The 25,056-nt window shown below is 35.8% G+C and overlaps 1 long non-coding RNA gene across 2 annotated transcripts; it reads right to left on the bottom strand.

Moving 5' to 3' along the window:
- Window positions 1-17,822: 17,822 nt before the first annotated feature.
- LOC138708092 (uncharacterized) lies at window positions 17,823-20,237 on the bottom strand. Of its 2 annotated transcripts, XR_011334572.1 has the most exons (5): window positions 19,786-20,237; window positions 19,429-19,679; window positions 19,040-19,165; window positions 18,616-18,823; window positions 17,823-18,364 (listed from the first exon to the last, which is right to left on the bottom strand). It is a non-coding gene; the product is annotated as an uncharacterized lncRNA (long non-coding RNA). The 2 variants fall into 2 exon arrangements; XR_011334571.1 differs by having other exon boundaries at window positions 19,040-19,679.
- Between the last annotated feature and the right edge of the window lie 4,819 nt (window positions 20,238-25,056).

Below are 25,056 nucleotides of genomic sequence, written 5' to 3'. Positions count from 1 at the left end.
CAAAGAACTGAGGTTCATAAATGTTTGTAGTGGTCGGAGATTGCTTCATATTATGAACTGACTTAAGAACATTTTATTCATTCTGTGTTGCTTCAAATGTTGCAAACGTAGCAAATTCCTATGTGACCAACAGTGACGGAGACTGATATTTATAATGGAATAGCAGTTCGTATTTCAAGTTTTGTTTTTCATTTTTTAACTTTAAAATATGGCACAAAAACATGTCCCAAAGATCTCGTTCACGACAGTTGGGTAAATTTTTGCGAAAAGGGACGTTCACATATTTTAATGGACATATGGCGACGCTGTGGCCTACAAGCTGACAATACGAGTTGTATAGTCATGATTCTTCATATATTTCCAATTAAAGACTTATTAATATTACTAAATCAGGGCTTACTCAGTCATCATTCATCATCATCATCATTCATGGCTCTACAGCCCAAAGTGGGCCTTCGTCTCCTGCAATGTCCTCTTCTATGCTGCTCTATCCTTCACCAACTGTAGACATCCCTTAATTCTGCACCTCCTCATATTTTCCTGAACTGAATCCCACCATCTATTCTTCGGTCTTTCTCTCCTCCTCCCTTCTGGTTGACTGTGGAATATCTGATATACCTTCCTTTCGCTTGCCATTCTACCAACATCTCCTATCCATCTCAATCTGCAAAGTCTAATCATAGATACTATAACAAGTTCACCATAGATAGCCATTAATTCATCATTGTCTCTTCCTCCAGTTACCATTTTCACATACCGCTCCCAAAATCCTCCTCAGTACCTTCCTCTCGAACACCTAGAGTTGCTTACACACATCCACATTCAAAGTCCACTTTTCAGCAGCATATAAAACCACCGGTCTAATCAAGGTTTTATACGTTTGGATTTTGGTAGTTCTAAATACATTCTGGCTCTTCATCACTGAAGTAGTGCATAATAAGCTCTGTTGGCTGATTTAATCTTGTTCTCAACTTCATTTCTAAGGTCATTATTACCAGTTATAGTAGATCCCAAATATACAAATTCATTGACCAAACTCTTCAAATTGTCTAGCCAGCCTTGCATTCTTGGAAACTGTCATAAATGTAGTTTTGGCCTCGTTCACTTGTAGACCAAATTTCTTCGTTTGATATTCTAGTCTTTCAAATGTCTCCTTTATATCCTTAATTCTCCCACCTGTGATCACCACATCATCTGCATATGCTAGGATTTGGCTACATTTGTTAAAGATATTTCCACTTTCCTGTATATTCGCCTTACATACTGATATCTCAAGCACTGTGCTGAAAAGCAAGGGAGTAAGTGAATCTCCCTGCCTCAACCCCTTCTCAAGTTTGAATTCCTTGGATACAATCTTCCCCCTTTTGACTACAGATCTTACATTCTTATTCAGAATGTAGCAGAGTCTAACCAATTTCTTGGGATAACCCAACAAACACATCTCATTCCATAATTCCTCTTTCCATACACTATCATATGCGGACTCGAAGTCAATAAAGAGATGATGTGTTGTTACATTCTCCTCCCGGCATTTCTCAAGCATCTGTCTCGTAAAGAATATCAAATCTGTTGTAGATTGACCACTTCTAAAGCCTCCTTGCTATTCCCCAATAATTTCTTCGTAGTACGGTTTTAGTCCATTGTATATCATGTCAGACATGACCTTATATGCAATATTTAACAGTGAAATCACTCTACAGTTATCACATCTCAGAGTGTCTCCCTTTTTATGGATAGGATTAATAATTCCATACTCCCAGTCACTAGGGATGCTTTCTTTCTCCCAGATAGGGCTTATTCGGTATTATATTTTAATCTGATACACTTTGATTTCACTAAACAGAACCACAGCCAAAAATTCATGCTCACAAGCCAACAATTGTCTTCACAAAGAAATACACTGTCTACCAAAAAGTAATTGGGCACTGTTTTTTGCCCCTTTAGAACCTCGTGGTACCACCTCTTGTTGCTATAACAGCAGCCACCCCGTCAGGCATGTTCTCCACTAGTTTGTGTAGGATATCCACTGGAATACGTCGCCATTTTTCTTGCACTATGGCACTCAGTTGGACAATGGAAGTTGGCCGAATTTCCCGAAACCTCAATCACCAGTCCAATTCGTCTCAAAGGTGCTCAATATGATTGAGACCAGGACTCTGTGCAAGCCAGTCCAACCGGTGAATATTATTGTCTGCATACCATTGCATAGTAGCCACCGAAACATGGCATCTAGCACGTAAAATCCTGGGTGCCAAATTAATTTTTGGTAGGTAATGTACATAACCACATGGCTTGGTTTCTGTAAACTGTAAGTAAAATGTGCATCATAAGGGTTTTGTCGATCCCTCTGGTAAATTGAAAGCTTTTCTGAAAATCAGCGAGTGGAATTAGTGTGAAATATTTCTTCAGAAGTAGGAGTGGAGAAGTTGACTGATGTGGAGTAAAGTTAACACGTCTGATATTGAAAAATTCGGGCCTGGGGTCAAATCCTGATTTAGACAGTTTTCCTCATTGCGTTATTTCCGGGATTTTCCTTCAACACATGAAGAAGAAATGCTACGTAAATTTCGGAGCTGGACCCTGCACTCATCTTGCTAACATTATCACCTTCACCTCACTCACATGCTAGATGAATACAGCAGTTGAGAGGGCGTCGTAAAATAACTTGATTAAAGAAAAACCACTAGAGAAACTTTCGCATACAAGGTGCGTGATAGTAGAGCACAACTCAGCCTTTTGAATTTTAAATGCTGCTTGTTTCGAAATTTTATAGAAAGCACTTCTGGTACGGTATATATTTTTTACACAGACGATAATAAAATATTATGTTATTACCGTTCCCTCGTCTGATCTGCCTCGAAATAAATGAAATAACACATGGGCCTCCAGATCACTAACACATGAGGTACCACAAAGTTCATCATAGATGGCAGTGTCTTCTTTATTCGATGTAGCTATACAAAATAGCTGGTTTTATTTACTAAAAATGTGAAGTTTTTGTTTTCTTCCCAGAACGTAAGCTAGAGAATAATTCTGCGAATGGACACAAGTCTGTGGTTCTGAGTGTCTTTATTCTGTTACACTTGCCAGTGGTGTAATAATGTCTATTTCCCGCAAGTGAAAAGTGATGAATACTTGTTGACAACCCAAGTCGAATAGCCAAGATGCTTGTGTTACTTGATGGTGTAAGGGTAGCGTTCCGGCCTGGTATTCGGGAGGTCCTGCATTTGAGTACAACCTAGTTCTTTTATGTGGTACCTAAGAGGTTACGTCCAATTTCGGCTTCCCCTTCAAAATTTTCTAGAGCTCCCTCAGGGGAGCAGCGTAACCCGGAGTGAGACTAGTGGCCAACAGGCTTGGAGCTCACATATTTAGTTTTGTACAGCCCCCAACCCATTGCAAGGACGCGTTTTGCGTACCTTTTAAATTTTCCTCCCTATTCTCCTTCGATTTTTCAATTTTTCGAATTTTTCAATTTTTCCAAGATGCTTAAGAATTCTCCCTCTCCTGTTTAACAGCTCCTATTTTAGACCCTCTTCCCTTCTGATAACAAAAAACAAAAAAAAAAAAAAATGTTGATTATTATATGCGCTGTACTTGATCTGTGGTCGAGTTGTTTGGTCTTCTGTCTTTATTGTTTTCGATAAGGATATGACCCCAATGTGGACGCAACAGGCTTTTTTTTTTTTTTTTTTTTTTGGACAAAGGGAGAGCAGAGAATTTTTCAAGATGTCTACCCCTTTATATATATTTATTAAACACACTGTGTAGAATATAAAAATATTAATGTTCACTGGAAGTTCTCATCATTTGCGTAAAAGTTCATTGAGTGAGTCCTTGCAAGGCAGTGCTGACTGCACATCCTGTAGGAACACTGGGTTGATGCCTGGTGATATCCTCTTTGGTCACAAACTCTATGATGAAAGCCATATGCCGCGGTCCTTGTGGAGACATGCCTGAGTTCAAAGTTTGGCCCTTTCCAGTCCTCTGCGTGCATTGCGGGAGTCCAGAAGAAGTCTGTGTCAATTGCAGATGCCTTTTGCTCCCTGTCTTCGATGTGGGCTTCGTACGCTGTTGTGCTGCCTAGGTTGTTGTTTGCCCTCAATTCCCTGATGAAGAAGTCGGTGTCGGCTAGTACGTACACAAGTCTTGTCTGCGCAGTTTTTGGTAGTCATAGTGCTCTTTTTATGTATGTAGTCTTTACAGCTTCCAGTATTTTCAGGTTAGCCTTGGTGAGGTGACCTCATGTTTTGGTGACTGCATAGCATGCTATCGATGCTATCTTGATATTGAAGAGTCTTAGGGCTGTTTTTAGGGACATTTTCTCGAGGTTCTTGATTTCGTATATGGACTTGATTGCTGCCGTGCATCTTTCCTCTATATGCTTGGTAAATGTTTTCCTCATTACTTGCATGGTTAGTCCTAAGTACCTGTAAGAGTTTACCATCTCAAGGTTGTCATTGCCACATGTGAATACGTCTGTTCTGGCTATGTTTCCTCCTCTTCTGAATTTCATAACCTTAGTTTTGCTAGTGTTTATTTCTAGTTCATTTCTTTTTGACCATTCGCTGAGCGTGTTGAGTCCCTGCTCAAGAGCTGGCCTGCTTCTTGACAGCATTATCATGTCATCGGCATAAAGCAGCATTGATATATCTTCTGAGGCCACCTCTTTGATCACGTCGTGGGTCAACAGGTTAAATAGCATTGGGCTGAGGGGGTCTCCTTGAAGAACCCCATTCGTCTGGGTTATAAGCCCAGAGCGGCCAACTTTGTCACTAACCGTTAGCCGGTTGAAGCTCAATATGTTTTCTATTAGTTGTAGAGAAGGATTTCTTTGTCCTAGGGTATCTGTTAGTTTCTTCATTAGTAATGTTCAGTTGACTCCATTGAATGCTTTGACATAGTCCACGTAGATGGCGTATATGAAGCCTCCGTTTGTGTTTGTTGCATCCCATATGATGTCGAGTACCCTCTCGATTGCCTGGATTGTGGACCTGCCGGTGATGAACCCTAATTGTTCGTCTGGTATATGTAACATGGCTTGAGGTAGAATGCGGTTTAATAATAGCTTCGTGAGTACTTTGAAAGGGGCGCACTCGAGGGCTATCCCGTGATAAGCGTAGGGCGAGTTCTTTGGTCCTTTTCCCTTATATAACACCTGGATGATAGACTCCCTCCACCTTGCGGGGATTCTCCTCTGCTTGATACACTCATTGAATAATCCTGTCCAGACCTCTTTTAGGAGGTCGTTTGTAAGGTTGTCCGGGCCGGGTGCTTTGCATGATCTACATCCCCGGAAGGCGTTCCACACCTCTTCGACTTTGAAGGGAGTGACCAGGTCCTGCTGTGTGATTGAGGTCTGCGAACTGTCCAATTGAGTCCTTTGGTATATCCTGGTGAAATACTCCTCCCAAGAGCTCATGGCTATCTTAGGGGTCACTTTCGTTCTCCTGGGTTCAAGTATCCTATGAGGAGTTGACTCAGCGGCTGCTATTATGTCGAGCTCTTGCTGCTCTGTGTATTGTCGAATCTTCTGCTTGAGCAGTTCTTTGTATTTCATCCTTTCTTCTGAGTATTCTGCTAACGTTGTCTCTGTTTTGTGTGTTCTCCATTTGTGTAATTTCTCCAAGGATGATTTCCTACCGATGTAGCAGTCTTCATCAAACCAAGGTTTGCTTCTCCTTTTTGATGGGATTTTTTTTGCCGCTGAGCTAATCAGGGTCGATTCTAGCAGCTCAAGTGCTCTGTCGATATTCCCCGCGCCTGTCAGATACTTTATTTCGCTTTTGTCTAGTATCTCGCTGAGCTGTTCTATGTTGACGTGTCGCGGGGCCCACTGCTGTTTGACGTCTTTTATTTCGAGGTTCTCCATGCTGAAGCTGGTCGGAAATGGAATATTTATTTTTGGCTTGCATTCTTCACATAGCCATGTGAGTCTGCGATTTGTTTTCGTGACGGAGTCAAATTCTCCTTGAGACAGACCTGCACATTTTTTTGTGTTCCCTTGCTTCACATGCTTCGCATTTGACTGAGCCTCCATCGTCCTCAGGGTTGCGCTTGCACCTTCTGCATATGTCCGCCAGATCGCTCTGTACCCATACGTCAGGCATCTTAAGCGTTCGGGGTATCTAACTGGCTGTGACTTTTGCTGAGTGGTAGCTTCTGCTTGTTGTTTAGATTCTTCTAACCTGCAAACAGTTACAAAATCGTTTCCTGCGACCCACTGGTCGAACACATCCATGCAAACACTTCCACTTACGTTTTGTAGCTCTATTCCTAACTTGCACACAAATACACTGATCGTACCCCTTTCTACCCAGCACTGTTATCATACTGTCACTACTCTACCTACAGCTAGACCAAGTTAAGTCTGCAAGCCGAGAGGGGAAGTTGGAGGCAGTTCTGTAGTGAAAGGATGCGGTAACGAGAGAAGACCAGTACAATATCATATGAGAGGAAAGTTTTCCTACTGCACTTCAGTTCATAGAGCAGTAACAATTTAACGCTTTGAAATAGACTGTACTTCTACTTCTGCTTGACAGTGAGGTTTGGCGTTCTGATTGGCAAGCGTGGGCGTTGGCGAGAAAGTTGCATGAGGGTGGAGGCTGGAGACAGCGTAACTGTTGCCTTTATCTGAAGACAAGGACAAAAAACTCGTGCGCTCCATAGTGTATTCTAACAATGTGCACATGTTGAAATCTGAGCGTCAAGTGACCTATGTGGCAACTGTGTTTTTCCTCTACATTCCATCCCGATATCCCCACTCGCAGACTTGACTTGGACAAGCTGTACAATCATCATAACTCTGCAAAATTCTAGATGGCATTCATAACAACTAAAATGACTGAAAGTTGTACTCATACGTGTTTAACACTTGTTTTACTGATCTAATTTTTATTCAAGTTATAGTGACTGGGTACATTTTGAACCTATTATTTTCTAAGGTAATTTGAGTACATTTTTTTTAATTTTGTTTCAAGACAATAATGTTATCTGCACATTTTTTACACTTGATACACAAAGTAGATAATTTCAATCATATTCATTTTTCCTTCAGAATCTCAATTACATTTGGAAGCAACCAAACTATTTTGATCACTTCTCGCATGTTAGTATTTGGATGAGTTTTTCTGCATGATAATTGCAAAGCTATTCATATTTGGATATACTGATTAGATTTCCAGTCTGTTTTCCTAGCTGGAAGAGTAATAAACGTTTTAAAATAATAAACAGAGTGATCTGTTACTAAATGGGTTTATTCTTAAAATTATTGTAATTTCTTTATTATAATGTTACCACGTTAAAGTATTGACATTCCTGTATATTAGACTAGTCACAGATATCATAACGGAAAGGAACTGAGTGCGGACTCAAATTTCACACCCAAAATAATGGTCGAAAGTTCCTGTCAAGTGCAGTCAGAGATGAGATAGGTTAGGAGTGGTAGGCAGCAGTGAGGGGCACCACATACACCTCACTTCCGAGCGTTCCACTTACTTACAGATAAAAAGCTAGTTTCGTAAAATCAAATCATTGAGAGATTAGATTAGGTTAATTTAATGTTTTACTATGCCTTCCATATACTCACAATTGTCAAGGAATGTGCCTTTCCTTGTAAGGCATGCCAAAATCCTAATCTAACCTAACCCAACACTGATAGAACATTACGAAAAATCTCTTATGTTCGAAACAGTGAGAGGTTATGTTATATTAGTTTTTTTTAAATTGGGTTATTTTGAATACTGTATCAATATCTCAGGTTATTTAGCGTATGAATGATATGAAGGTGATAATGCCGGTGAAATGAGTCTGGGGTCCAGCACTGATAGTTACCCAGCATTTGCTCATATTGGGTTGAGGGAAAACCCTGGAAAAAACCTCAATCAGGTAACTTGCCCCGACCGGGATTCGAAACCAGGCCACCTGGTTTTGTGGCCAGATGCGTTGGCCGTTACTCTTCAAGTGTGGACTGTTATGTTAAGTAAGGTTAAGATAGGTTAGGTTAGGTTAGATTATGCTCTTGCTATGGTCTGCATATATTGGCAATTGTCTAAGAATATGCCCTTCTTCCAAGGAATATCAAAAGCCTGAACTAACCTTACCTTACAGCTGGTTCGACGCAACTGCTTGCTGAATTTGTCTCGGTTTGTAGAATGAGTTCTAAATGAAGTAAGTTTCAAGAATAAATATTTTCTGAATACGAAATAACATACATATATTTGGAAACTATATACATCTTTATTCTTTAATATTGCAGTTAACATAATGCAGAAATTAATGCCAGTATAGCCCGAAGCAATCGTGTGTATTGTTATATTGTCGTTTGCTGTCCAAATTTGTAGGCCGTCAGGACAAGAGAAAGATAAACTGCTCCCTTTTCATAGCCCTAGTCATTAGATAGGTAGCATTAGATATCATTTAAGTTGTGCTTATATTTAAATCGAATTGGCAGAGAGTGATCATCATAGTGCAATTTAGCTTTAAAACTTTCGATGAAGTTCTTTTAAATAGAGTTTTCAGCATGTGTAAGAAAAGTGAAATCGCTTGTACAGCATTTCATGTTTCTGAAAGTGAAAAATTGAAGCACTGTGCCACCTCGTAGAATCGACATATTTCTTTGAAATCATATCTTCTTTGCAATTGAGAATATTTTTTAAATTAATTATAATCTGATCAAAGAATTGAGGTACATTAATGTTTGTAGGTCGCAGATTGCTTCATATTATGAATTGGCTTAAGAACATTTTATGCATTCAGTGTCGCTTCATAAGTTAATGTAGCATATTCCTATGTGACCAACAATGATGGAGACTGATATTTATAATGGAATAAAAGTTCGTATTTCAAGTTTTGTTTTTCATTCCCTAAGTTTAATATGGGGAACAAAAACATGTTCCAAAGACCTCATTCGGAAGAGTGGGGAAAATTTTCGCATAAGGCGATGTTCACATGTATTAATGGACGTATGACGACCTGTGGCCTACAAGCTGACAATACGAGTTGTAAAGCTGTCTCATTCTCCATGTATTTTCAGTTGGAGACTTATTAGTATTACTAAATCAGGACTTATTCAGCATTTTATTTTAACTTATTACATTCTGATATCATTAAACAGAACTACAGCCACAAATTCATGCTAACAAGCCAACAAATGTCTTCACAATGAAATGCATAACCACATGACTTGGTTTGTGTAAAGTGTAAGCAGGATATGCATCATAAGGGTTTTGTTGATGCCTCTTGTAAATTTGAAAGGTGTTCTGTTCTTCAAACTCATAGAAAAGCCTAATCCATCCTTTCCTGACTCAACCTTAAAGACAGTAAGTAAAGGCACTGAAATTTGACACATGAGCAACTTTTACTTGCCAGCTATTCCCTCCACGTCGCAATTTCAGATCAATTTAGGCCCTTATTTTCATTCCGCAGTCGGGGTCAGTACATTTTTCTACACTCTTAGTCAAAGTAACCTACATGTTTGAAAAACAAGTTCTTATATAGTTTATATGTACTCAGAAGAGATTAAAGGACAAATACATTGCCTGACAAAATTTTGTATCGACAGCATCAATAAATATATATAATTAAAATCTATGGTCTGTGTACATATTGTACCAACTTAGTAAACAAAGGATAAATAATTAATAGTATTTTGTAATCTCTTTTGGGTGGGCAGAAGGGCTTAAGTCAATTTATGCAAAATTTACCAAGATAAAAGAAACTGTTGTAATTCCGAATAGTAAGACATGTTTCGGCTATTTCATAATTTCCTTTATTTTCGGCGTTACTGGTTTTAGGATCTCTTTTAGGAAACAGGTTTAATGAATGGATTTAAAATTAAAAGCTTACATCACAGAAATTAATAACTCAAGGTTTTTCCCTGCCCACCGGAAATACAGTATGTATGTCCGTGGTGCAAAACCAGTGAAAACTGAATATACACTGATTAGATTAAATCTTTTAATTGTGACATTAATTAATTCTTTCAGTCTTGTGCCCAATTGCAGCTCTTTCACTGCAAACCCAGCTGTATCCAGTCTACCTGTTTTCTGCCTTCTTCATTGTTTGCTCTTGTGATCCATATATCTTAATGTCATCTATCATCTGATATCTCTTGTACCTCGAACTCCCCTGCCATTCACCATCCCTTCTGGTGCATCCTTCAAAAGGCAGTTTCTTCTCAACCAGTGACCCAGTCGTTTCGTTCTCCTCTTCCTGATCAGTTTCAGCAATATTCTTTCTTCAACCACTCTTTCCAACACAGCTTTATATCTTATTCTGTCGCAAAGACTCATCATGCCATGTTTGCCATTTTTCTTAGGAAAGATAAGTGTGGTAGCTTCCCGTTGCTTTCCCCACACCACTCTGTCTTTTGCATCTTAAAAAGATTCCAGGGGGCCACATTGTGGAGAGTGGATTTGACTAATTAGGCCCTCCCGACTACACCGAAATTCACTCCAAGTGTTAAAATCAGATACATCAGGGTTTTTGACATGATCAGAGACTGGAAGTCCCAGTTAGCCTTTTCCCTCCCATTATGACATTTTAGTATTCAAATTCCAGTAAAGGAACAGAGTACTGAGTTTGAATTCAAAAGTTTTCCCTTCATGACGTCTGATGCAAGTGCATTGCTCCACTTAATCCAGGCCAAATTGATACATTACTGGTAAGGTGATCACTGTTAAAAGAAATCTTTTTATGTCATAATATTAAGCGTGTATTCCGTTTTAATGCTGATCTTTTCCTTCATAATGACCTGATGCATAATAGCAAAATGGTTTAGAAGCTGGGGCATAGGAAGGAAATGTTGCAGTGACACAAGTGAGGGGAGAAATGGGAGGGCATTCTTCACTTGGTATCTTGTAACTGCAATAATGCAATAACTTACGACAAGTTAATGTGGTTAAATACCTTTCCATTTTTATGTTGTAATATTTCCAAGTGGAATGTGGAGTCATATGTTTATGAGTAGGGACCGGATTTTTATGTAATATCAAGGTCTAAAATATGTACCGAAATATTTAAAATCATGAAAATATTTCATATCAATATCCGGCAGGTATAGGATAGGTAAGACTCTCCAATTGTGATTTCATAAAACACCCGAATTTTTTAATGCACACATGACACGTTACTGTTTTTGTCATGTGTAGTGAAAGCTTCGTTTATCACATTCCATGATATTATTTTTGTCATTGGGCCATTTTGTTAGTTAAAACCAGTAGATAAACGCATTTGCACTCTATATAGTAAGTACTAGAAATAGAGAACTGAGTGAAATGAATGACACAACAGAACTACAAGCACTATTTCGCTTTACTGGATTAGGAGAAAATAAGAGGAGATGTTAGGACACATGCATTTTACCTGCTCCCATGTAAGAAACAAAGTACCTACTGAAACCTTAAACTGTAGGTATTTACAAACTGTTCTTTGAAAAGTGACATCCTTGTCTCATTCAGAAGGGCAGGATTATTCCATTCGAGAACCATACTTTCTAATTGCTCTGGAAAATCCCATTTCCGTATAGGTCTACTAAATGTAAAATAAAGAGGTCAAGCAATAACCTGAAAAGCTACTTGATTAATCTTTCAGCATCTTTCTGGTTTTTTCCTTTATCCCAGCTTCTTTTCAATAGTCGGCTACTTTATTGCAGCTCATGTCAGACTAGACACAAGTTTTCCCTGAAATGATTAAGAAGAGGGTGGGTAAGGTTGCAAATTGCATGGAAACGGCTTCTTAAGACGTGTGCAGAACAATTATACTTCGAGACAAATCATGTCATACTCCACCATATGAAGGCAGTGCTACTTTCTCAGTGATTTTTACAATACAAGGTAGTTGTATGAGAAAAGTTGCCTTTTGTTCACTCATATTTACTGTGGGCAGTATGGGGTGAGTGCCTCTGTTACTTTCTGGAACTAAGGACGTTTATGTTTCGTCCCGAAATATATCCTTTCTTGGGTAGGTAAAAAGGCTTTTTATATCTTTGTATTTAAAATTGTAAACTTCCCCCAGCAGAAGTTTTTTTTTTTTTCCTTTTAGAAAAGTAAAAATGAATAAAACCACTAAATATGTATATTTATGTAATACCAAGCTATAATATGTAATGTGCGGTAAATATGTAAAAATATGTACTATAAAATTTTAATATATTAATGGTAATTACAAGATTTGCAAAGATTTGTTATTTATATACGGTTAGGTTGAAACGAATATAATATGTAATTACATAAAATCCGGTCCCTAGACTTTAATATTGCAGTTAACATAATGCAAAAATTTATGCCAACATAGCCTGAAGCAATCGTGTGTATTGTTATATTGTCTTTTGCTGCCCAAATTTGTAGGCAGTCAGGACAAGAGTAAGATACGTCTGAACCTTGAAACACATCTACGATTACTTATATAGTTTCATACTCTCTCCCCTCTCAAAGCTAAAAGAGTGAAAATACAACAATGTAACTCGGTATTCAAAAAGAATTTTAAAATGTTGAACTTTCAAACCAAAAGTACACTATTAAGCATATAATTGTTTCATTAGGAGCCTATCAATATTGGATGCATCATTGGTTATTAGTAGGGCTTTGAAAAGGGAGCAGTTAAAGCTAGTGATGGTACCGAGTATATCTGCAGCAGGTGGAATGGAGTGAATTTCCCCTACAACTTGACATAAGCAGCATACAGACTGTACTGCTGGTTACATCAAGTTGTTGGGGAAATTCACCCCATTCCACCTGCCACAGCTATAATCGGTACCATCACAAGCTTTAACTGCTCCCTTTTCATAGCCCTAGGCATTAGGTAGGTAGCATTAGATATCATTTAAGTTGTGCTTACATTTAAATCGAATTTGCACAGAGTTATCAGCGTAGTGCAATATAGCTTTAAAATTTTCAATGAAGTTCTTTTAAATTGTGTTTTCGGCACGTGTAAGAAAAGTGAAATCGCTTCTACAGCATTTCATGTTTCTGAAAGTGAAAAATTGAAGCACTGTGCCACCTCGTAGCAGAATAATTCTGTGAATGGAAACAAGTCTGTGTTTCTGAGTCTCTTTATTCTGTTACACTTGCCAGTGGTGTAATACTGTCCATTTCCCGCACGTGAAAAGTGATGAATACTTGTTGACAACCCAGGTCGAATAGCCAAGGTGCTTAAGAATTCTCCGTGGCTTTGCTGTTTAACAGTTCATATTTCAACCCATGATCCCTTCTGATAAATATAAAAAAAAAAAAAATTGATTATTATATGCTTGGTACTTGATCTGTAGTCGAGGTGTTTGATCTTCTGTCTTTATTGTTTTCGATAAGGATATGACCACAATCTGGATGGAACAGTTTTTTTTCGGACAAAGGGAGAGGAGATAATTTTTCAAGATGTCTACCCCTTTCTACCCAGCACTGTTATACTGTCACTACTCAACCTACAATCATCATAATGCTAGGTTTACACGGCAACAGTTTAGAGCGAGAGAAGATCTAAAGTATCATGAGAGCTATCTAACTGAGTGTTTACACAGTGACAGAATATAGCTTCTCTAAACCCATTAGCGAGCTCTCATGAGATTTATATAACTCTAAACTCTAATGTTACTCTCTGGACCGTTTACATGGTGAAGACAGTTTAGAGTGAGAAAAAGTTTTGAGAGCATATAGAAAAGAACAGGCTGGTCAGTGCGTTTACAACTATGGCAGAAACAACGTTTTTCGGCCGCTGTAGTGTGCAATTCTTCTGAATTGAAGAAGGCAGAGGAGAAATAGATCTACATGGGAAAAACCCCGGATATCTCACTGGAACACGTATGGAGTTTACACATCGGACCTGTAATTGGCAAAAAAGACACAACTATGAGGATTGTCATTAGTGTAAAGGAAAGGCTGTTGGTCACATTACGCTTCCTAGCAACAGGTTTATACCCCAAACACATTATTTTATTGTTCTTAACAGAATAAATTATGAATAATAATAATAATAATAATAATAATAATAATAATAATAATAATAATAATAATAATAATAATAAGTAAACATATGAAAATGGTAGACTACATTGCTCATGTAAGATGTATTAAGTTTCTTTCATTATGTTCGAAAAGGTATGGTGTATGAATTGAACAACAGGAAGGTAGTGCCTGAGTTTATAATATGTAATATCTTTTCATACGAAAAATGACAACCATTTATTTTAATATAATTGATACGTAGAAGTTTTGAACTTACGTCTATTGACCATAAAGTATTGTACGAAGCATGTAATACGCAATGATGAGTCTTTTAAATGCCCCAAATGTCAATGTCAATAAGTGTTCTGCTACAAATATCTAGAACCGAACAGCGCTCTGAGCGGCGGAATTGCGTCTGTACATTTACACGGCGAGAGTTTAGAGAAGAGAGGGCTAGAGATTATAGCTGAGTATAGCTCGTGCGGAACCTGGTGAAACTTGGAGGGAGAGAACAGTATTGTGGTATGGGATCGACTACCGACCGATGTTATGTGACGAGATGCAAGTGAGACTGAACAAGCGTTACCCCCTCCACTCTTAACCGCCCGTAGAACTGGTTTCTCCATCAAGGTCAAGCTTCACCAGGTTCCGTTCGAGCTATATCACCGTGTAAACGGTTTTGAGAGTAGGTATAGTGAGGATCACGTAAGTTCAGTTCCCAAACAGCAAATATTTCCGCCTTGTCAGTGTTGCCAACTGTTACCAGATATCACCACATGTAGTAAAATCACGATCCTATGTACTGAATGACTTCTTTACTCACCGTACTTTACCTTAATGTTGGAAGGTTATTCTAAATAGTCTCAATAATAATGAGAAATGTATTGCTATGTTCTATTCTTGTATTCCTTTACATTATTATTAGTATTAGCATTAATAGGTTACTAGACGTAAATATACAACAAAGTATAGTATATAATATTCAAGAATCAAATCTGTTCCAAGACCAATTAAATTATTGTCACTTCACTTCAAAGATTCCAGCGTACATATACTGTACTTCCTAAAGGTAGCTAAATTAATAACCAATTGACTTTTGGTTGGAATTCGAATGAACTTCTGATTATCTTTTGAAATTAGTAAGGAAATGGATAATACAACTAGGCTAAAACTGAAATAATAATAAATCAACTTACAAAAATAATTTTGGTCCTTAAAAGCCATAAGTAATTTCACTTCTAGATACCTTTTTAAAGATTTCATTTGTTTGTAAATTGCTTAATAATGCTACACTTACACTTATTATTTCTGCAACTCCACGTCTGTCATTGACAAAAATGTATGATACATAACTGTGAAGTCTCTTTTTGGCTCTTGTATCCTAAATTTAAATAAGAAAAAACAAATGATTCAAGAAATGTGAGCTGGTGAAAATTAAATACTCAATTAATAAAATAATTACTACCAAAAGAATATTTTATTAATTCTATACAAAAGATTACACAGAACAGATGGCCAGAAAACATAGATTTATACACAACATACAGCATGAAACGATCATCAAAAAATGCTTTTTGTACACAATAACATCTTTCAAACGAAGTGAAATAGCCAATAAGTTCAATAAATATTATGCTAATAAGTAATAACTATAATTAATAATTATCTACAAGCTGTAAAAGGGAATAAAATAGTATATTGTTGAAATTAGGGGGTTATGGTTTATTACGTGTATTTATAATTTTAATTACTTTTTCTACATTTAATTATATTTTAATTTCTGTTAGATTAGTTGGTGGTGTGGTTGTTAGTTTTATCTGTGTACGTCAGACTGTTAAGGAAAAACTGAAAGAAATATTAAATCTACTATCTACTTTATATAACAATATTTAATCAAGAACTGAATATTACTATTAATTTAATAACATAAGACCCAAAACATCTCCAAGTCCAGACAATACACATGCTGATTTTCTTGAACATGTTGGCAAACAAGCAAACTCACTACTTTTATCTTGTAATCTCATCTAAAATACAATATCTGTCTGGAGAAAATCTATCATAACATCAATTTTGAAAAGCAATTATTCAACTAATATCTTTTCGAGTTATCGACAGATACCACTTACTAGTATGATAGCCAAAATTATGGAAGAGATGATTTCATAGATTGAATTGGTTCCTGGAATCTAGTAACTAACTTTCATTTTATTGGGTTGACTTTAGAGAATTGCATTCAACAAATGGACAGATTTTAAATTTTAGTCAAGATATTAAAGATATTTTAAACAGAAAACAAAACAACTTAACAATTTTAATTTATTTTCAAGGCTCATATGGCTCTGTAGATATAAATCACTTAAGAAATTGCAAACTTAGGGTGTCCATGATAAAGTGTTACATTGGGTCAGTGACTTGATTATTTGATTCATTGTCACAAATATGTAAATAGAGACAGATTCATCTGGGCTTCCCACATTGTTGTTTTCAGGAATACATTTTCCAATATTAATGTCGATGGTCTAACTAAAGAAATAGATCTTATGATAATCTCATCATTTGCAGATAATATGGTTGTCTAGAACAAAAAATCACAGTCCACAAATATTAATAAACTGAGCCAAAATCCCAACAGACTTTTTGACTTTACTTGGAGAACTCAAACTTGCTCAATTAAGGGAAACTTTACTAATAAAACACAATCCCAAGTTATTTCAAAATGAATAGTATATAAGTTAACTTTAACAGATGATGTTAAGAAATGTGATACTTCTCCAGACATTTTAAAAATCATTAGAAACGATAAATGATCTGGTTAGTGAGTGACTACATACAGTATTTTTTATAGATGGATCCTGTTTACCAAGCCATAGATGTAGTGGTGTTGTAGTACAATACCAGTATATTCCCTTTTACAGGGAATTATATTCAAACAATTGTTTGCCCCATTTTAACCGTGACAACGCTTTTTAGTTTTTTAAACATTCTTGTTATTGTATTGTGTTTGTGTTTAGTGAAAGATTTTAGATAAGGGCGCAAATAGCCATAGTAGCTGACGCGCCCTTTTTAAACGCCACTAACTAACTAACTAACTAACTAACTAACTAACTAACTAACTAACTAACTAACTTCAAACACTGACTAATTTTGATAGTGAAAATTTAGATACACTTTTAAGCTTACAAAATCTCCAGTATCGACTTCATAAATCTGAGAAGGCTGTCATACTATCAGATTCAAAATCAGATGTTCTTGCTGCAGTAATGGACGTAACAGCATGAAATCTCAATATTTTACAGTGTTTTAATATTTTAAGCAAAATGGTCGAATTACATCGACGACTGGTACTTCCGTGGATCCATGAACTTTATGGAGTGGGAGGTAATGAGGTAGCTGAAAGGTAGCAAAATTACTGTAAGGTTATCTATACCTCCATCTTACCACACTGTTAAAAGAATAACAAGATCAGAACATGACAATGTGGTAACAAAAATCGGAATGATTCTAAAGCAAATGAAAAAATTGCAATAGGCCATCCGGCATCCACTCCACGATGGAGGAAAATCCTCAGAAGAAACCAACTAATCAGACCAAATGGGGGATCCAAACTACCCTCGAGTGCAGCTCTGAATTTGCAGGCCAACGAGTCTACCGACTAAGCTACATTGGTGGCTCCACTAAAAATATGAAGTACATGGCACTCAGATTATTAAATTGACAAACCTAAACAATTATTCATCAGTTAAGCTATAAAATATAATACATAGCAAGCAAGTTAATTCAATTTAAAAGTATAAACAATTCAATCAGTTGAAATATACAGAAACTGATAATAAATATCATGCAAATTACTTCACATTACAAGCATAAACAATTCATCACTTGTGGTATACAGCCTACTATTTAATTTACAGCACATACAATTCATCAGTTAAGCTATAGACCTACAGTCTACTATTCAATTTACAGCATATGTAATTCATCAATTAAGCGAAACAAAAATATAGTACAATACATAGTAAAAATAATACACCTAATTTAATAACTGAACTTCTATGAAAATCTACAGTGGCAGTACTCATATTATCACAGGCCATGATTGTCTCAAATATTTACAAAGAACTGATATTTCAGAATCTCCCCATGCCATTTCTGAAATCTCAATGAAGATATGGATCATTGTCTTGACTGTTTAACTTTACACAGCTTTCAATCATCTGGTTAAATATTGGAGTGCAAGATAACAAATGACATCAACTGCTGAACACTTGGTATCAATCAACCAACAACTTCATTACATTAAAGGGGAAAAAAAACTGAAAGAATTAATTGTATATAGACACAACACATAAGACAAGGCCGCTTCAGAACAGTAATTGGCAAGGCTCTGTTGTTTTAGGATTCTTATGTAGATTCAATTTCACCTGAAAGAAAAAAGTAGCATCTATAAGTAGTAGTAGTAGTAGTAGTAGTAGTAGTAGTAGTAGTAGTAGTAGTAATGATAATAATAATAATAATAATAATAATAATAATAATAATAATAATAATAATAATAATAATAATAATGACTGTAAAGTATGGAAATTAATATTGCAATGTAATATCAAAAGGTGATTTCACACCATCAACTCTTATCATTTAGTACAACAAATCTATTATATTCAGTTGCAATCACCAGTAGCTGTTCTTTCCTCCATTTTGTTGTTGGCTGATTTTTCACAAGTCTGCTATGATATGCAGCACTATCCATGACAATAACGCATTGCCCTAATGTTCTCAGGTCAACAACTGTGTTTGCACCCACTTCTCAACTACAGGGCTATTCATAGCACTATGGTAGTCCTGACTTTTCTTTCAATTGCATGAAAAAATTAAATCAGCACCTGCAATAAAAATTATACCTGGGCATATAATTACGTCACATGAATTCACAGCATTTAAATAAAGAAAATAAAACATAACATAACATGACATGAGATCCTCTTTGGTGAAAGGCTTTCCCACGTTTTTATTTAGTCACCAATTTTTATATTTTTGTACCCTGATTAAAAAAATTACTCTTGCCAAATTTATGTAAAATATAAATCAATATAACTTACCGAGTATAAATCCACCTTTCGTTCTGGCATCTAATCTTCCACCCTCATTTGTTGGTCTATGAATAACACCATTCATGTCACTGGAAACTTCACCTGGTTTATTTCATGAATAAGTGGGTGATCCTACTTAAAAAAAACAGAGAGAGAAAAGCAATTCACATTGACACTCTAAGAGACACAAAAATTTTAAAGACAGGAAAACCGTTCAAGAATTTTATAACTAACCTCTAGTTATAATATGAAACTATTAATTGCAAAACATGTTGTTCCCACCTGAATTCATTACTAGTAGCCTATATTAATTGCAATTTCATATTCCACATAAGTGTTAATCTATTTGTTAGTAAAAAATTCAATCACTCAATGTCTCACAATACACTGAAATTTACCATTCATAAAAATCCAAGTCTCATCCAAGAATACTACGGGTTTAGGGTTCTCACGCTCCACATTTCTTATATATTCTCTTAAAAACGAATAACATCACTTTCTCATACATGTGTATAAGGATCCCCTTTGCTCCATAGAAATTTCATCTCTTTCAAAATTTTTTTCACCGATGATAAGGATACTCTAAATAAATATGTTTCATAATCATCATTCATATGTTCCAGAACTTTTGCTGCTGTTAGTACTTCCCCTGTAACAGTAAATGAAAATTATGCCATATTTTTATACATAGGCCTATGACTAATATCAGAATTACATTACATAAATCAACACAATAATTCCTGTAACTTCCCTACCTTTATGTAACTTGTCATAAATAAATCTCGCAATTGCATCTTTCGTAAAATCATCAGCATCAGTCACTGGATGTTTACGTAGTCTATGTTTTCCTGGTGTGACGAGTGGGGTCCCCTTGTGTGAATTTATCACTTTCGTGGCTGTAGTTAAGCCAAGCTGTAATAACAAACAATAACATAACACTTCTAAAAATTGTTATATCATAAAATTCATGCATGATACCAACATTTACAACTATATGAATAGAAAATGATCAACATGTTAGGTTGGGTCTACGATAGGTTTAAGTAGGCTAATATTTAGGTAATTCTCCAGAAAAGCTACACCAAAGAAGGCATAATTTTATTTTGTTTAATTGATTTCTGTGATATTTACATAGTGATGAACACGTGGTTTTAGTGCACAGCCACAAATACTTTCAGCACAAAAATCCTTTGACACTTACCTGTATATTCTAATGCATTGTTGTAGTCCCTCCCTCAAACTTGTTACTAATTACCAATATAACATGCGAGAGGTCCAGGACGAAGAGAAATGGTTAGTTTCCCAGTAGTGCGTCCTCGTCCTCTCGAGTGTTATATCTTAACAAGTACTTTGGGTGGGGTAGCTTTTCTGAAGAAACACCATATTTAATATTACTTAGACCAGTCATGAATAAATTATTCAGCCAGAGACAACGTTCCTATGCTTTATAGAGTATGTTATATAGTTATTATATAAAACTGAATTATTTTTAAGCACCATAACAGGCCAACATTCATGTAATATTTGCTGCAATATCAAGTTAATAATTACAATATGACTTGTATTTTCTTCGGCCGATGTGGCATGTAAATTGTGATCTCAACGGTTAATTTAATACCAAAAGAGAAAACTGGAAATTTACTTTCGTGCTGTTTGATTATTTGTTCGTCTAATTTGTAAATGTATTTAAGCTATCACCTACTGCAGTATTACAGTATCTTAAATGTATTTAGTTTGGCAATATGAAAATCACTGACTTGATTAAAGATCTAGGCCTAACCTAAAAATTTGTTTTGTTTGACCACAATCATGAAATTATTAGTGCAAACTCCTAAAACTGAATACCACTTTGAAATGTATGCTTAAGAATACTTACTCCTAATAATTTTCCTATTCTGGTTGTAATTGCTGTCTCCGTTAGCATAATTCCTTCTTCATTATCTTCTTTCTTCAACTCATTATACACGTGAACTACAGATTTCTGAAGCGTACTCTGAATGCCACACATTTTCTTCCTTCGAGGAGTCACTGCTACACTATTTCATTTTTTTGACATAGTAATAAAAATCTAAACACGAAAGAAATTCATTAAAATTTGAAATAATATTTCTATCCATTACCCACGTGCATTATCACGCCCAAATATATTATATTTATTCGTACTTATCTGACTATTCTTGAATTATAACCACAACGCAACACATAAAATAACTATTATGTATTAATATTAATACTAATATTAATTAATTATTAATAGGTTCGAATTTCACTATCTTCCAGTAACTGGCTGAGAAATCTAGTACAATTTTAATTTCATGGAACTCCAGTACCGGCAAATATTGTCGATATTTGCCTCAGCTGCCAACATACCAGTTACAAAATCACTACCAATTATAGTATTTGTCAGTATCGAAATTCGAAACGAAGTTGGCAAAAGAAAATTCAACCTTCAAACTAGAAAATCACCATAATCCACTAGCATTTGTAGTAATGGGGGAAAAATGGTTAGGTTTCACACTTAGGGTATCAAGTTACCTGGTCTTCCCTATATCTCGTTGACTCTAATTAGATATTAGAGAGACTAAATAGAGCGGCCTTGAAAACTGCTCTCGCCGTGTAAACACCCTGGACAAAGAACTCGCATATGCACTCAACTCTCATTATAGCTACTCTAAATTATTCAACTCTGTTGAACTTTTTCATAAACTCTCGCGACAGAAGCAGTATAAATGACGGCCAAAAACAATGGAGTGTCGAAAAGACGAAGATTGATTGAAGCATATGAATTGGAAAGTTGTTTGTGGAACGTGTTTAACAATAATTACAAGAATAAGGACCTGAGAAATCAGGCATTGTCAAAATTGGCTGAGACTGTTGAGGCGTCTGAATTTGGCTTTTAGTTTTGTTAATTTATTGTAATTTGGCCGTAATTTTAGCAAGGTCCATTGTTTTCGTTGTTAATTATTTTGTGGGTTTTATTCTTGCTTATTTATTTGCTGGAGGATGTACAGCGAAAGCTCCATAACCTCCAGTAAGTGCAAACTGTAATAATAATAATAATAATAATAATAATAATAATAATAATAATAATAATAATAATAATAATAATAATAATAATAATATATTATTATTATTATTATCATCATTATCATCACTATTATGTTATTATTATCACTATTGTTTTATTATTATTATTATTATTATTATTATTATTATTATTATTATTATTATTACTGTGCAATTATCACCATTCACTTCATGTGGAATATTTTAAAATTCCTTTAATACTATTGATAATGCATCATATCAATAATAATAACGCTCACCTAGTACATTACAAACAAATCACATAACTGGTACAATGGGGTCTGTACCGGTATCTGTTAAAAAGAATATAGTTATAATTTAACAAAACGAAATAGGCAGAACTATTACACTGTATTTTTTTAGAACCATTATAAACACAATATAATGAAAGAAGATGAGCAATGTAATGTGAAAAATTATAGTTTTTTTCCTTTGAACACTCGGTCTCTTTTGAGGAGCTTAAACGCAATCAGTCATTTTCATCGCAAATTGTGCACACTTTTTTTTTTTTTAACATTGGAGGTAAATTGGACTTTGGCCCTTGTAGCAAGAATATTTTTTTCCTATTTAATTTTGGGGGCACAAAGCACATCTTCCTCTTCTTCTTCTTTTTCTTTTTCTTCTTCTCAAGAACCACTTTTTCAGCTGCATCCGTTGCCTTTCTTTCATCAGGAAGCCTGAAAATTGTCTTTATACAGGGTTCCTACAAAAGACCTTTCCGGATTCGAACACATGTAATTTAAGTGCTATGAATCAGAGGTGCATGAAAATAGTACCAATGGAAAGAGAAACTCCAAACGTTTAGTTTCTTGACTTAAAAATGTTCAATGTGTCCCACCCCTTAGTAACACGGCACACATCAAGCCTATAGTCAAGTTCCACGAAGGTACGCGGATCTTCAGATTCTGAGGTTATGTCTGTTCACCTTACCAGAAAGTTGAAATGTGACATCGTCAGAAAACACCACGGAATGAATAAATTCATCATCGTTTTCAATTAAAGTCTACATAATTGTGCAAAAATTTCTTCATCGCATTTTGTCCTCTGGCATTAGGGCTTGCAGCAACTGTAGTAGGTATGGATGGAGTCGCAACCGCTTGCGAAGAATTGTGCCTTTAAATCTGTGTACCATTTACGGATTTTAGGCCCACTGGGTGGATCTGCACCAAACTTTGTTCGGTAATGCTTTTGAACATTAATAACCGACAGGTTCACATGAAAATTAAGCTCTTCTGTCGTCTATAGCATCCATTTCGCCTTAACAATGAACAAATTTGTTTATATGTATTATTATGAGGCGTGTTATCAAGTAGGGAAACAATGTTAACACAACTAAACTTTTTGAGTTTCTCTTTCCATTGGTACTTTTTTCATGCATCTCTGATTCATAGAATGTAAATTACATGTGTGCCGACTTGAGCTATAATTTGCACATTTTTGATCAAGACTATCAACTCCGTCCTTCGTGCAATTATAGTATTCTATACGAATAAATAAATAATGACTCACCCAACAATATTAGTAACGCAAGTGCTATGCGCGGTCAGGTTACACAACTGCTGACACACTGCTCAGAAGTTAGATGGGTGCTTATGTCATAAAAACGCACTGACCAGCCTATTCTTCTCTAAATGCTCTCTCTCAACACTTTCTCTCACTCTAAACTGTCTGCACCATGTAAATGGTCCGCAGAGTAACTTAGAGTTTAGAATTATATAAATCTCATGAGAGCTCGCTAATGGGTTTATAGAAGCTATATTCTGTCACCGTGTAAAGACTCCATTAGATAGCTCTCCTGATTCTTCAGAACTTCGGTTTGAACTGTCGCCATGCAAACGTAGCATGATTATTACTTTAGACCTGTATTTCAAGAGTAATGCGCAAGCTTGTATAATCTCGTACACAACAGTCGCGAGAGTTAATGAAAAAGTTCAACTTAGCTGACTAATTTAGAGTAGCTATAATGAGAGCTGACAGTATATGCGAGTTCTTTGTTCAGGGTGTTTACACGGAGAGAGCAGTTTTCAACGCCGCTCTATTTAGACTCTCTATTTAGATATTAGAGTCAACGAGATACCTGCTCTCACAACCGTTTACACGGTGATACTCAGCTATAATCTCTAGCTCTCTTCTCTATACTGTCACCGTGTAAACGTAGCATAACTCTGCAAAATCCTAGATGGATTTCATAACAACTAAAATGACTGAAAGTTGTGCTCATTCGTGTTTAACACTTGTTTTAGTGATCTAATTTTTATTCAAGTTTAAGTGACTGAGTACATTTTGAACCTATCATTTTCTAAGGTAACTTGAATACATTTCTTTTTAAATTATGTTTGAAGATAATAATGTTATTTGCACATATTTACACTTGATACACAAAGTAGATTATTTCAATCATATTCATTTTTCCTTCAGAATCGCAATTTCATTTGAAAGCAACCAAACTATTTTGATCAATTCTCGCATGTTACTATTTGGATGAGTTTTTCTGCGTGATAATTGCAAAGCTATTCATATTTGAATATACTGATTAGATTTCCAGTCTGCTTTCCTAGCTGGAGGAGTAATAAATATTTTGAAATAATAAATGGTGTGATGTGTTACAAAATGTTTTTTTTTTTATTATTATTATTTCTTTACTATAACGTTACCACGTTAAAGTACAAATGTACTGACATACTTGGATACTAGACTACTCACAGATATCGTAATGGAAAGGAAGTGAGTGCGGACTCAAATTTCACACACAAAATAATGGTCGAAATTTGCTGTGAAGTGCAGTCAGAGATGAGATCGGTAAGGAGTGGTGGGCAGCAGTGAGGGGCACCACATACACCTCACTTCCGAGTATTCCACTTACTTACAGATAAAAAGCTAGTTTCATAAAATCGAATCATTGTGAGATTAGTTTAGGTTAATTTAATGTTTTACTATGC

This window comes from Periplaneta americana, chromosome 10 (genome assembly GCF_040183065.1).
Source record: "Periplaneta americana isolate PAMFEO1 chromosome 10, P.americana_PAMFEO1_priV1, whole genome shotgun sequence".
NCBI classification, from domain to species: Eukaryota; Metazoa; Arthropoda; class Insecta; order Blattodea; family Blattidae; genus Periplaneta; species Periplaneta americana.
Note: the sequence above shows the minus strand (reverse complement) of the source record. Positions and strands in the feature narration are given on the sequence as shown.